At 41.7% G+C, this 16,059-nt stretch overlaps 1 protein-coding gene across 3 annotated transcripts in view; it reads left to right on the top strand.

The window, feature by feature from the left end:
* Nucleotides 1–16,059, top strand: part of rabgap1l (RAB GTPase activating protein 1-like) — a 110,554-nt gene that overhangs the window by 40,820 nt on the left and 53,675 nt on the right. The gene's annotated exons all lie outside the window — the stretch shown is intronic.

Genomic DNA, 16,059 nt, shown 5'->3' with positions numbered 1-16,059 from the left:
TATCTACACAAAAGGAGACAGTGGGGATACAAAGCACAAAACTTTTTTTTATTTTCAGCAGTTGAAATATTTTAACGACGTATTTATTTATTTTCGCAACGTCCACGCGGATACGATAGCTGGTTAATCGGAGTGTGTACGTGTGTGTAGCTGTATTTGTATCGCTGTACAGCCGGTGTAACGTTACCTACTGAAATCATGCGATTATTTAGCGGTGGCACATTCCAATGTGTAAGTAGACCAAGATTGCTGATGTTCTTTTTCTTTTTTTAAAAACTTCTGCTTTTTTGGGTTTATTTTGGTTAAGCGAAACAAATAACTATATACAGTATATATTTTTTTATTTTGAAGGTCATGTGAGAAAGTAGTTTTTCTGTTGCTGCCAGTACAATAAAAAGTGAACAGAGAAACGCTGACCTTACTGTGACTGGACGTGATTGCTTTCAGGATCCCTCGGCTTTTTTTCATTCCTCAATCCACCACGTGAAGGTCAATAATAGTTGAATAACATGATCATAAATACTCTATTGTCGGGAGGGAGGAATGAGTATTGATAAATGTTTTTCCGTACTATCGCCCTGTTCAGTTTTTTAAATATAAAACTAGAAATGTAAAAAAAAAAAAATTTTGGTATAAAAAAACTACGGCAACTTAAAAGCTAAACAAATAAATTAAAAAACGTAACCCAAACGTCTGAACGCAATACACACGACACTTCAATCTGCCCCGCCTTTGGATGAGGTTCTCTTCAATTGGAGGCCACTCTGTGCAGCTGTTGATGATTTCACATCTCCTGTTATTAAAATAACAGGAGATTTGAGGATGAATACTGACTGTAGTTATTGTCAACAGTCTCAGGACTACAGTTTAAATCTGATCACCATCACTGCACCTCAACACCGTTTAACTGTAATAAATGGATATTCGGTGCCACCCAGATGATGTCGTTCCCTCTCGAGTCTGGTTCCTCTCAAGGTTTCTTCCTCATGCCATCTCGGGGAGTTGTCACCACCGGCTCACTCATTAGGGACAAACCTACAAGTCTAAGGAAGAAATGTATACATTCTTTATTACTGCTTTGTTTTTTAAAGCTGCTTTGAGACAATGTCCATTGTTATAAAGCACCATACAAATAAAAACTAATAGAGTTGAATTCGACCTGCATCATTTTCGCCCGCCATTCATTCAATTCCTGGTTCTTTGAAACGTCGCGGCAATGACTAAATATATACTAACTGAAAACAGTGTCTTGTGGATGGAAGACCAAAACAAAGAGAGGAAAAAGAGGTGTGTTTTGAACAAAAAATTTATTGGATTTAGGAATGAATTTTCAGCGCTGTCAAAATATCGACATCAGAGCGGATCTGCACAGCTGTGATTGGTTGTTATGTTGTGAGACCAGAGACTGTCCTGTCCTGACCAGCTCCATCAAAGGTTATAGCTTCCCATCCGAAAGGAATTTAGAACCTTGCCATTGGAGGGGAGAGGAAATTAAATGACCTTTTTCAAAAAACGTTTATATCTAATGCACATCAGATGTTTTCGTAATCACGGGGTTCTTTTGGACCTCGAGACCCACATGAATAAAGCATGAGCGTTCTCGGTGGACGCTCGCTGCCTGTCCGAGGTCGTGCGGTGCTTTGGGGAAAGTTTGACCTTACGCTTTGCTATAAAAACCCATGCAGCACTGAAACTGTGTTTCAGCAGACACTGGGTAACAGCTCCGTGACTGGTAGTCATGGCGAAGTGTCCTGCTAAAGTGGTCTCGATTGAGCACCTAAAGACCTGCTGTTCTTTTCTGACATTGAAGTTAATGTATGCCTCATCAAAAACTCCAGATGTGTCCTTTATTAAAGATGTGCTGGTTGCAGCATCGTAAAACAAACTCTGGGCTAATTTATTCCAGCATCCGACACCAAGACACCAAGCTGAATGGGAAGAACGCTTAAGTTGAGAGATGAACACAAGCAGCCTCCGGTCCGTCATATTCGCATGTCAATGAAAAGCTTCTGCAAACTACAGAATTTGTTTTAGGTTATTTATACCATGTTGACCAATTTATTTATGACGTGCACTAAAAATGCATTTTTAATGAAAAATAAAAAAGGGTGCTGCCATATCACCCAGCACTGCAGGCTCCACTTCAGGCCTCCTCACCTTCCCTACATCAGGACCTGCCTTTTACAAACACACTTGTGGCAGAATGATTTTTCATAAGTACCCTCCAAAATCTGCAGGAACATCTTCATAGAAGTGTGTAGGTTATTATAAGAGCAAATAGGGAATACTTTTTTTTTTTTTTATCTGGACAGATTGATTAGATTCTGTGCCAGTTATCAAATAAATATTTATATAAATATATTCCCCATTAGGAAGAAATAGTCTAAAATCCTCCTAAAGGTTGTTAGAACTGTATTTGGTTGTTTTTGCTTTGCTCTTAGAGATACAGTAGTGTATTGTCTCTTAGCAGACAAGTCTGTGACGATCCTTCGGTTAAAAAGGCATAATCGCTTCGGTCTGGTTTACCGGATTTGACATTCGCTTTGTCAGGAGCTCAGCACGGCTGCTCTCTGCGGGGAGCCGCCGTCGTCGTCAACTCCGAACAGAAAAGGAAGTCAGAAACAGGCGTGGACGGGTCGAGATGAGGACGCCGTGCTGCCTTGCTGCCACTTACGCCGGTGTTTTTAATGTATTTTTAGACCGTTCTCTGTCCATGTCATTGCTCAGACCTTTATCGCTTTCCCTTTAAAGGCCATATATAGCAACCACCCTGTGTTGTGTTTATGTAACTTTCCTTTGTATGTGCCGGGTTAATGGGGCTTTCCTAATACAGTCCATTTCAGTAATAATTTTCACGTTCTTTACAGATAATCATGTATTTTGAGCTTGAATATATGGAACAGATGTATAGATTTCTTTTAACACAAGGGTAAAGAAAGATTTTGGACTCTACATGATGCTGGAAATTTTGTCTTTTATAGTCTAATTTCCTTCCTACTATTTATGATACAATGTTTACCACATGTGTGGATCTGTGTTTATATACCATAAGATTATCATGTGCAATATGGCTGCAAAATTCACGTGTCGGTTTGGTCCATATAGTGTAGTATATGTGCAGCACTAAACACCACGTCATTCTTTTATTTTCTTTTTTAATGCAGTTTATTATTAACATTTGAGAACATTAAAATATTAGAATTTCAAATAAAAATAACTGCATAGTTTAAAGATATATAAAATAATATAATTTTTTTATAGAAATAAAATATTAAAAAAATAAAACAGGATAAATGAATTTATGCAATACATTTTTTATATATTGATTAAATTGAGAAATCAAATTGGCACAAATTTTATCAATGAAATAAAATGTAATAAAGAAAAATTAATTTACATTGGTTAGACCTCAGATGTGTATGCAAGTGTGCGTTTTACATAAAATTTTCTAAAGAGATTATCATCTTATTTCAGTAAACTTTAACAAATGTCTTTATTCCTTCCATCCTTCATTTATTCGCCCCCTCGATGTGTGCAGTTGTGAGGATTTTCTCCTTTATAAAGAAATTCTTGAAGCAAACGCTAAAGAATCCATATCGCGAGACCGTCGTGAAAACCGTATTTCGTGCACTACAAATTGTGTTTCCAGGAAGGAGTGAGTGGAGCCAGCGACAGTTTTTATATCGCTCGCATTGGTATGTTTACATGTTTATACAATAAATATAATAATAATAAATAAAAAAAAAAACAGTGAATCTTTGCTCAATATTTATTTTATCAGAATAAAATGCAGAAGCCTTCATTTACCACATTCACCATGTGCCAGCAAATCGTTTTTGTCCGTTTTTTTTTTTTTGTGTAGTTGACCGAATATAACTGTGGGGGAACGACTCCCTCCAACTTCTGAATTTAGTGTCACTTGCACTCCGAAAGGCGAGATACAAGACTTTTGTTCTCCCTGCCAGTGTTTCATCCATATGTATGAATGCGACCAAGAAAAGCTTACAGTCCAAAGCTGGTGAATATTTATGAAAATCCTCTTCACACTGTATTATGAATTCCGTTTCATATTAATCTGTGCCGTCATACCACTCCAGAAGATGCTCCGCTTCTTGAAAAGGCACTCGAGGCAGAGCAGGAAGAACACCTGTCCCTCTCTGAGCCGGGCGGAACGAGTCGAGGCTTGCATGCTAATCAAAGCCAAAGCTGCTCTCTTTATTCACGGTGTTAATTCCCCCAGTGTCTTCAGGCTTAATGGTCATTGCTAATTACCGGCTTTTGTGTCTCGCTCATGCATTCGGGACGGGATGCCAAAGGCCAGCGGTCTGCTTTGTGATTTGTTTGAAGGGAAAAGCTCAGCTCATCACGAGCAGCCAGCACACTGCGATGCAACACTCTAATGCTAATCGATTGGATTTCCATGACCATGATGGATATTCTCTTCTTCTTTACTCAGTAGCAGTGTTTCTCCTCCTCTTTCTTCCTCACTTATGGTAGAGCTGTTTTATGAGATTAGTGGCACAATGGTGGACTTGTTTTCGAAAGGTTGTAAGTTCAAATCTCAGTACTTGCTTCTGGACCATCAAACAAATAAACAGGATGATTGTAAGGCAAATGAAATAAATGTCTATTCAAGTATTCATGTCTGAGTAGACCAGTGTAGCCTGGAAAAACTGTCCTTCATTAAAAAAACATAAAGGGTTTATTCTTATTTCAGACTTTAACTTATTATTGAATATGAAATTCAAACACCCTATTTTTAATATTGTCAGAACAATAACTAAAGTTACAGGAGTTCCTACATCGGTTCCTACCTCGTCACATATCACTAATCGCTCATACCCGTTTCTGCTCTTGCATCAGCCTTCACTCGCTTTACATGGCAAAGACCCAGAAACCGGTGAGTTGCCGGTTCTGTGCCACGGCTCACAACGGTCCCTCGGGTGTGCACAAATATGGCACTTGGAAAAAGTCCTCAAACCTCAGCAGATGGGTATCCCTTTTTTATTTTATCTCAGACAAGCTGTTCGTCTTTTCCTTCTATTGTGGGACTCTTCTTATGAGTGCCTCTTTAAATGAAAATAATAATTCGAGTCGTGTTTTCGCCCCCCAGTGTCTGGTATTTTGCTGAACTTTATCCACCAGTTCCATTGCGGCTTGTGACAATACAACCGTGACCTGATCCAGCCTGTTCCCCGCAGGCCTTCAGCTTGGCCGGCAGTCTGCTGCCATTTACACCTCATGAATACCGATCACATTAATGACAACACGGATTAATTAAATTGAAAATGAATGAGGCGTCCCGCCATGCGTCGAGAGGGAGAGAGAGAGAAAGAGAGAAGTGGGCTATAATTATCCAACTCGAATCTTTTTTTTGTATGTACATTTTGTAAATTTTTACGTCACTCAAATTGGATCAATATCTTGGGTTTGTAATATTGCAGTGAGATAATATTCCTTGCACTGGTGGTCCCACCCAAGTGGTCTCAGGATCCCTGCATTCAAGTTTCTTATTGACTTTCAATGTTGATTCAGTTCCTTGGGGAATTGCCAAGAATCAGTCAGACTGACTTGGTGCTTGTAGTTTTTGCCTTTGATTTCTATCTCTGTGGCTAAATACGATCCGTTACTGTGCTTTTATCTTCTGATCACCAACATACAGTTCAGCATCAGTTCAACATCAAGCAGAAGATTTAAAGAGGAATAAATGATAAAGAAACTCCAGACTCAAACTCGCCACAACACACGTGGATTTATTTACGTGATTTTTTTTAAGTAGTTTAAAAGGTTTTGAGTTCATGATGATTGTAATAGAAATCAATCAGTGTTTGAGTCATTAATATCATTCTATTAATAGATCAGTGTGCTGAGAGTCACATTCGAGTCTTTACACATAAACTGAGGTGATTGAGTAAAGAATCTTGTGATAAAAATGATAACAGGAACATTATAGTTATAATAAATCATAGCACTTTGGATACTTAAGTATGGTAATTTAAGTTAAGTGAAAGTTTATAGGGACACTTTTACTGGAGTCACATTTTACTGAGGGGATCTTTACTTCAACTCAACTACATGATTTGTGTACTTCATCCACCGCTGGGCGTCCACAAACTTTTGCATATACAAAGTATACACCAAGTGGATTTGCGATTATAATCATCTGCCGTTTGTGGATCCCCTTTTTTTTTTTTCCCGGTCAATGCGAATCCAGAAAACTCCAGATGCACCTTTCACCACGGATCAGGTTTCAGCCTGCGGATCGTTCACCGGGTTACAGATTTCCCCAAACACAGCTGTAGCTGAATGAAATCCAAGGTCGGGATTTACAAACGGCGTCGGCGCCAAAACGCTCCGCTCTGCATTTCTATTTTTAGCATCCTCATTTGAATATTCGTCAAATTGCGCGCTGGGAAATTCTGCGAGCAAATCCGAAGGTATACGTAGGTGTGCGAATGCGAGGGGATAGAGTGCCTCCTTTTTACATCGTCATGGAAACAATCAAGGCCGATTTGCCTCCCCGGCGTTCTACTTGTGATCGCTGGTAATTAATTATGATCGTTAAGCTCTGAAGCAGTTACTCTGCGGATAAACCACTCCGCGTGTGTGTGTGTTTGTCTTCTGTGTTGTCATTCTCCAGCAGCTGTGAGTCATCTGAATCCCTCCCCATTGTTTTCTGTGAAAAAGCAGTGGAGGGATCGTGTGACCCTCGAGCTCGAAATAGCAGCGCGATGGAATAACCAGATAAAGTAATTAGTGGCTGAACAAACAGGTTATGAACAGATGCTGAGGAGAGGAGCGTGTGTGTGTGTGTGTGTGTGTGTGTGTGTGTGTGTGTGTGTGTGTGTGTGTGTGTGTTTGAGGTGTTGTTCTGGTGAAAGTGAATCACTTGTCTGTGTAGAATACACATGAGATCCGATTTTGTTGAGCTTTTTGGCTTTTTGAAGTCGAGTTTCAGTGTATTTTTCACGTTAATTGTTTTAGCAAGGGATCGTGAGAGAGGAGCTGCTGTGTGCTGTGTGTCTTTCCTTCCTTCTCTCAGCATCACTATTCACACTCCTTCTCATCTTTATTTTTTTTTATTCTCCTGCTTTTAATCAGTCTGTCTCACCCTCATTTCTCTTTACATATCTGTTTCTTTTTGTCTTGATAGGTCTCTGTCTAGTTCTTTCTGTCTCTCTTGCGTCGTCTCCTTTTCCTCTCTCATCTCTGCGTCTTTCTTTGTCTCTTACACACTTTCTGTCCTGCTATCTCTCCATCCAAGGCTCTCATTCTCTGTGCAACTTTCTGTTTTTCTCTCTCTCTGTATCAATGTTCCATTCTTTGTGCAGTTGTCTTGTTTTCTGTCGGTCTTAATGTTTATTTCTCTGTGTAACTGTCTGTCTTTCTGTCTTATCATAATGTCTGTTTAACTGTTTAGCTTATTCTCGGGTTGTCTGTGTAACTGTCTAGCTACCTCTCTCTCTCACTCTCTCACTCTCTAACTGCTGTCATTGTCTGTCTTTCTGCCTCAGCTGTACTCTTGTGTGGTATTCGTAAATGCCTTCAGTTTCTGTGCGTTTCTTCTCATCCACCTCTTGGTGTTATGAGAGTAGACAACCCTGCCAGTGCCCTGGCTTTGGCTTTCAGACAGCAGGAGACGAAGATGCTGTGTGACTCTTATGTACATGTGCGAGACGCACAGTTTAAAGCTCTTGTCAACTTATTCTCCCTACTGTACTCCTCAGCTTCCTCCATAGTGAAAAGGAAATATGCAGTTTGTTTCTTAAGTCATGATTGTATTGTATTTTCTGTGTTTCTGAGTTGGATGGTGGAATACTATGCAAACACATAAAACTCTGTGGGACTCAGAATGAGCAATTTGCTTATCAAGTCAAGAAACTTTTATTGTCATTTCAACCATATATAGCTGACGCAGTGCACAGTAAAATTAGACAACACTCTCACAACACAGAGCGACATCACACAACACAGAGCGACATCACACAACACAGAGCGACATCACACAACACTCACACAACACTCTCACAACACAGAGCGACATCACACAACACAGAGCGACATCACACAACACTCACACACATAGAGCGACATCACACAACACAGAGCGACATCACACAACACTCACAACACAGAGCGACATCACAACACAGAGCGACATCACACAACACAGAGCGACATCACACAACACAGAGCGACATCACACAACACAGAGCGACATCACACAACACAGAGTGACATCACACAACACAGAGCGACATCACACAACACAGAGCGACATCACACAACACAGAGCGGCATCACACAACACAGAGCGGCATCACACAACACTCACACAACACTCACAGCATAGAGCGACATCACACAACACAGAGCGACATCACACAACACAGAGCGACATCACACAACACAGAGCGACATCACACAACACAGAGCGACATCACACAACACAGAGCGACATCACACAACACAGAGCGACATCACACAACACTCACACAACACTCTCACAACACAGAGCGACATCACACAACACAGAGCGACATCACACAACATAGAGCGACATTACACCATACTCACACAACACAGAGCGGCATCACACAACACAGAGACATCACACAACAGAGCGACATCACACCATACTCACACACAGCATAGAGCGACATCACACAACACAGAGCGACATCACAACACAGAGCGACATCACACAACATAGAGCGACATCACACAACACAGCGACATCACACACACAGAGCGACATCACACAACACAGAGCGACATCACACACAACACAGAGCATCACACAACACTCACACAACACTCTCACAACACAGAGCGACATCACACAACACAGAGCGACATCACACAACACAGAGCGACATCACACAACACAGAGCGGCATCACACAACACAGAGCATCACACAACACAGAGCGGCATCACACAACACTCACACAACACTCTCACAGCATAGAGCGACATCACACAACACAGAGCGACATCACACAACACAGAGCGACATCACACAACACAGAGCGACATCACACACACAGAGCGACATCACACACACAACATAGAGCGACATCACACACACACACAACATAGAGACATCACACAACATAGAGCGACATCACACAACACAGCGACATCACACCACACTCACACACCATAGAGCGACATCACACCATACTCACACAGCATAGAGCGACATCACACAACATAGAGCGACATCACACCACACTCACACAACATAGAGCGACATTACACCATACTCACACAGCATAGAGCGACATCACACAACATAGAGCGACATCACACCACACTCACACAACATAGAGCGACATCACACAGCATAGAGCGACATCACACAACATAGAGCGACATCACACCATACTCACACAGTATAGAGCGACATCACACAACATAGAGCGACATCACACAACATAGAGCGACATCACACAACACAGAGCGACATCACACAACATAGAGCGACATCACACAACACTCACACAACACTCTCACAGCATAGAGCGACATCACACAACACAGAGCGACATCACACAACACAAAGCAACATCACACAACACTCACACAACATAGAGCGACATGACACAACACAGAGCGATATCACACCACACTCACACACCATAGAGCGACATCACACCATACTCACACAGCATAGAGCGACATCACACAACATAGAGCGATATCACACCACACTCACACAACATAGAGCGACATTACACCATACTCACACAGCATAGAGCGACATCACACAACATAGAGCGACATCACACCACACTCACACAACATAGAGCGACATCACACAACATAGAGCGACATCACACCATACTCACACAACATAGAGCGACATCACACAACACAGAGCGACATCACACAACACAGAGCGACATCACACAACACAGAGCGACATCACACAACACAGAGCGACATCACACAACACTCACACAACACTCTCACAACATAGAGCGACATCACACAACACAGAGCGACATCACACAACACAGAGCGACATCACACAACATAGAGCGACATCACACAACACTCACACAACACTCTCACAGCATAGAGCGACATCACACAACACAGAGCGACATCACACAACACAGTGACATCACACAACATAGAGCGACATCACACAACACTCACACAACATAGAGCGACATGACACAACACAGAGTGATATCACACCACACTCACACACCATAGAGCAACATCACACCATACTCACACAGCATAGAGCGACATCACACAACATAGAGCGACATCACACCACACTTACACAACATAGAGCGACATTACACCATACTCACACAGCATAGAGCGACATCACACAACATAGAGCGACATCACACCACACTCACACAACATAGAGCGACATCACACCATACTCACACAACATAGAGCGACATCACACAACATGGAGCGACATCACACCACACTCGCACAACATAGAGCGACATCACACAACATAGAGCGATATCACACCACACTCGCACACCATAGAGCAACATCGCACAACATAGAGCGACATCACACAACATAGAGCGATATCACACCACACTCGCACACCATAGAGCGACATCGCACACCATAGAGCGACATCGCACACCATAGAGCGATATCACAAACCATAGAGCGACATCACACAACATAGAGCGACATCACTCCACACTCACACAACATAGAGCGACATCACACCACACTTACACAACATAGAGCGACATCACACCACACTTACACAACATAGAGCGACATCACACAACATAGAGCTACTTCACACAACATAAAACCACATAACAGAAGTTTTAACAGAGTTAAAACTGTGCAAGACAAACAAACAACACAAGACAGTGTGGGAAAAAATACACAAAAACAAAATAGCATCGACCAGTAAACCTACTGTATAATATGTTATATTATATTCTTGTAAACATGAACACAATGAATTAGTGAAGGAATTTGGTGCTCTTGACGATCTCCACAGAGGATCCATCGATAATCATTGAAGACTGGCCGCTCTGTGCTTGTCAACAACCATCTCTATAGTTTTGTCAACGTTCAGAGACAGGTTGTTGGCTCTACACTAGGCTGTTAACTATTGCGCACCTCCTCTTCCTGCTGACTCGTCGTTCTTGCTGATGAGACCCATCACGGTCGTGTCATCGGCGAACTTGATGATGTGATTCGAGCTGTGCATTGCTACACAGTCGTGGGTCAGCAGAGTGAACAGCAGTGGGCTGAGCACCCAGCCCTGAGGGGCCCCATTGCTCAGAGTGGTGGTACTGGAGATGCTGTTCCCGATCTAGACCGACTGAGGTTTTACAATCAGGAAGTCCAGGATCCAGTTGCAGAGGGAGGTGTTCAGGCTCAGTTGGCTCAGCTTATCAAGCTGCTGAACTGAAGTCTATGAACAGCATTCGTACGTATGTGTCCTGATTATCCAGGTGGGCGAGGGTCAGATTGACGGTTGTGGTGATTGCATCGTATGTGGAACGGTTTGGACGATGCACAAACTGCACGGGGTCTAGTGAGGGTAGTAGCTGGGTGTTAATGTGCCTCATGACGACAGGAGACTGTAGACTTCTTTGGCACTGGGACGATGGTCATTGTCTTGAAGCGCATTCCCTGACCACTCTTCCAGGAATGTTGTCTGGTCCAGCAGACTTCAGTGGGTTGACTTTGCATAGAGCACCTGGTCTTCCTTTCCGCCATGTTTTGCTGCACCTCAAACCGGGCGTAGAAGTCGTTTAGAGCATCTTTCACAAGCGGGTGAAGTTGTCTTGTTTGTGACGCCTGGATGCCCTCCACACGTGCCGAGTGTCTCCACTGTCCTGGAAGTGACTGTGGATTCTCTTGGTGTGTGCACGCTTCACCTCTGATCATAGGTTTGGAACAAAGAGCTGACAATCAATCTATACATCAATCAGGCCTTTTTTTTGTTCTGTCTTGCGTATTTTTTCGCAAAGTGGCTGGACGAAGCAATTTCAACCCATTATCACTCACAAGCAACAAATATTGATTATTTGCATATGACAAAGAGCCACAGTTCTCTCAATTGAGCTACTAGTCATTCGGTACAAATCCTCATACACGTTTATTGACTCACACCTTCAGCTCTTACCCATTATTATTTTCCTTTTATCCAACATCAGTTGCTCCAAAATTGGAAAAAAAAGCCAGTCTCATTTCCCGGGTTTGTATTTTGCTAATGCAGAGGTGTGGATGTTACAGTAGAGAGCACACTGTAATGTTGCTACCATCATGAAAAATACATTATGCTCAGCTGATGTTGATGTGTTTCTTGAAGTATCGTTCCATTTACCAAAATCCGGTGGTTTTTAATGGTTGATAAAAGCAGTGCAACGGATCACAAAACGTACGGATCACGTTGCGTTAATTTGTTGTCAACGGATCAGATAATTTTTCGAATCAGAAAAAAGGGGAGGAGAAATCTTAATTTGCTTTCTATTTTTTTTACTAAAAAAAATACAGCACGGAAATTACATGCAAATTAAGTGATGCGGGAGGTTTTTCAAGTTCTTCTTCTCCTCCGCTAGCCATTGTTGTCGACTGATTAATCACGTCTTGTTCACGTGAAAACATGACTGCTCTGTGTAGTTACGAAATTACTTACAAAGCCAGAGGGAAAAACTGTATTTTACTCTCCGACCGTAAAAAAAAAAAAAAAGAAGGTTAAGGTTTGTAAAAACAAGCTATTAATCCGCGGGTCACGTTCATGTCGAACCGTCGGTCGTGATCCGTATGGATAATTTTCCAGCCATCTGTGGTTTTTTCCCAAATTGTTAGCACAAATTTAGAGGCACACAATTGAACAGGACGTCTTTGGATGCGGTAGCATGCAATTTTCCCTTTACATGAACTAGGAGACTCAAACCTGTTCTTACATGACACAAAGCCCTTAACTACACAGAGACAGTTCCATGAAGATCTTCCTACATGGGCTGGATTTGGTGGAAGATCTCCCTGCTATAGAGCTCTCTATTAAACAGGACGATTGTGAATACTGACTGCACCCCAGGCCTCCTCACCTTATCTGCATCACTTTACTGTCACTCTTGTGGTTGAAAGAATCTCCACAAAATCTAGTGCAGCGAACGGAGACTTAATGTGGATGATGTGTTTATAGTCAGGTGTCTACAATCTTTTGTCCATATAATGTATTAACATCGCTACGAACGCAGTCTCTCGATCTGGTAGGAATCCTGCAAATAAAAAGAAAAAATTCAAACCCGGAGCTCATTTCACACAGGCGACGGCACCCTACAAGGAAATGCAGGTCACCGAGGATGATGAATGATCGCTGTGCTGTTTACAGATCAGCCTCGCTGCCTCACACAGTGGCATAATCTGTCAAAAAAAAAAAACACAGCATAAGGACCTTTCCTGACTCCTTACTGATTTGCAATCATCTCTGTGGATGCTACCAGATCGCTCATGTTGTTTACCACTTGACCTACATTGTGTAGCTCCTCTGCTGCACAATCATTTCTTCCCACCCCGATACATTTCTGCGTTTCCGCACATTTTCCGGTCTTGCGATCTTATCCGGGCTTCATTTACCTTTTCTACAGCCTTTTTGCTCTCCAAGACTCTTGTAACCATGGCAACCCTGCGCAGCATCAGATTATCACTGTTAAAAAAGAATACGCAATTAAACTACTGCTCACCGAAACATCTGCGTTTTGTACATCATGTAGTTATTTACTCGAACATGTTCTTCCCTTAGGGGTTCTACTGATAACTCAACAATTCAACATTTCCTTTGAGAGTATGAGTGAGGGAGAGTGAGAGAGCGATGGAGAGAAAACACTGTGTATGAGTGATTACAGGCCATTGAAGTTGAGAGCTGATAAAAGACAAACATAATAGAGAACTGGATGGATGATGGTCATTCCAGAGAAACCTATGGCTGAGGAAATTTTGTGACTGCAATCAGTCTTCAAGGGGTATTTAAACGTTCCCTGCGTAGCCACGTGTCGTAATGTGTGTAGACATGTAGATACAATATATCGACAGAAGTCTGTGGACCATAAAATTGGACTGACATAAAATTTTTAACATTCTACAGTAAGTCTCCATTCGCTGTTCTAATAACCAGAAATGAGTCACATTTCTTCAACATACAGTATGAACACTGATCTTCATCATGGGCACCTGTTAGTGGGTGGAGGTATTTATTAGGCAGCAAGTGAACATTTTGTCCTTAAAGTTGATGTTAGAAACAGGAGAGCGTTAGGATTTGAGCGAGTTTGACAAATTGTGACGTCTAGACGTCTGGGTCAGAGCGTCTCCAAAACTGCAGCTCTTGTGGGATGTTCCTGGTCTGCAGTGGTCAGTATCTATCAAAAGTGCTCCAAGGAAGGAACAGTGGTGAACCGGCGACAGGGTCGTGGGGTGGCTTTGGCTCATTGATGCACGTGAGGAGCAAAGGCTGGTCCGTGTGGTCCGATCCAACAGACGAGCTCCTGTAGCTCAAACTGCTGAAGAAGTTCATGCTGTTGATGCTCGATGGGTCACGAGTGATTTAGAAGCAAAAAAGGGGACCAACACAATATTAGGCAGGTGCTCATAATGTTATGTCTGATTAGTGTAACTAAATCTAAGGCATATTTTTAATTCTTTAGATTTTCTATTTAAAAAAAGGAGGCTTGGAGACATTCACTATATGAACAAAAGCATGAGGGCACCTGAGTTTTCCAGCATGGGAACTCTGACTGTACCCCAGGTTTTGTGGTTAAACGAATCTCCACAAAATCTAGTGGAACATCTTCCCAGAAGCGTGGAGGTCAATATAAGAGCAAATGGGAAATAAATGTGAAACGGGATGTTCAGAGAGAAGTATACAAGTTCTTAAGGTCCCCAAACTTTTGTAAATGTAATGTATGTTTTTTAAATATGTACAGTTTAATTTCATTTAGGATTTTGAACTAAAAACTTTAGAATTCCAAATAGTCCAGAGATCAACAGAAAGCGATTGTTTTGAGTGATTTTGACGTGAAATGGCTTATTAAACTGTGGACGCGCTGCATGAAAGGGTACAAACGCGTCCTTTCTTGATAAATTCCTTCTAAAATCATCATTCTACACAACACTGGCCGCTAAACTGCATTGGTGGCCGGCTGACGGATGAGTTTCCAAGCTGTTCAGGCGAGCAGCTGTTGCAGACCCGGGAGACCTCTCAGAAATCTCGGAAACAGCCAGCAGTCTTCCCGCTTTTTAATTAACCATATGACCTCTGCTTCACGCCCGATAAATTAGTGATTGTGTGGTAAAAAGTTACATTTGAAGGTTGAGGTAAAGTAAATTTGTTTTCGATTGATTGGGTGATTTTATTGATTTAATCAGATGCCATTTTTATTCCCTGTTTTGTTTATTAGAAAGATACGAAAACATCTTTTACACAAGTATTTATGTAAAAAAGTGCAAAATGCCACATAGTGAGTTTAACGATATAGAGTTTAACAAGTATACTACAAGACTCTTCTCTGTTCTGGCACCGATGTGGTGAAATGAACTTCCTCTAGATGTCCGTACAGAGTCCCTGGCCCCTATCTTTAAGCGACGGTTAAAGACCTACCTCTCTCTGAAACATTAAATTAGCACTTTCCAAGTTTGCTTTGTAAAAATCAAGAAGAACAGTCTGATTTTATCTAAAGTTTGTAATCTAGCGTACCAGTGTAGATTTATTTATTGCCAGAGACTTAAAGCACTTCTGTACGTCGCTCTGGACACGGCGTTTGACAATTTTTGTTTGGAAAAAATAAGTGTAAAGATGTGAGCATCTAGAAAATATCATTAATAAATGTTTGTATAAACATTAAATGTTATATGCATAAATTAAATATGCAAACATTAAAAAGCATTTGAATGTAGTAAAGCCGCAGTAAATTAGTTTACTGTTGTGTAGTTTTACAAATGCTATAAAACGGAGAAACGCAGAAAGCTAACAGCAACGGTGTACAAATGCGCAACCATTCGCTGAAAACCACAACAGTGACTAAAAAATGTGATCGTTTAC

The sequence above is a fragment of the Silurus meridionalis genome, chromosome 9, assembly GCF_014805685.1.
Source record: "Silurus meridionalis isolate SWU-2019-XX chromosome 9, ASM1480568v1, whole genome shotgun sequence".
Taxonomy (NCBI): domain Eukaryota; kingdom Metazoa; phylum Chordata; class Actinopteri; order Siluriformes; family Siluridae; genus Silurus; species Silurus meridionalis.
The sequence above is the reverse complement of the archived record's forward strand: the minus strand, read 5'-3'. Positions and strand labels throughout refer to the sequence as shown.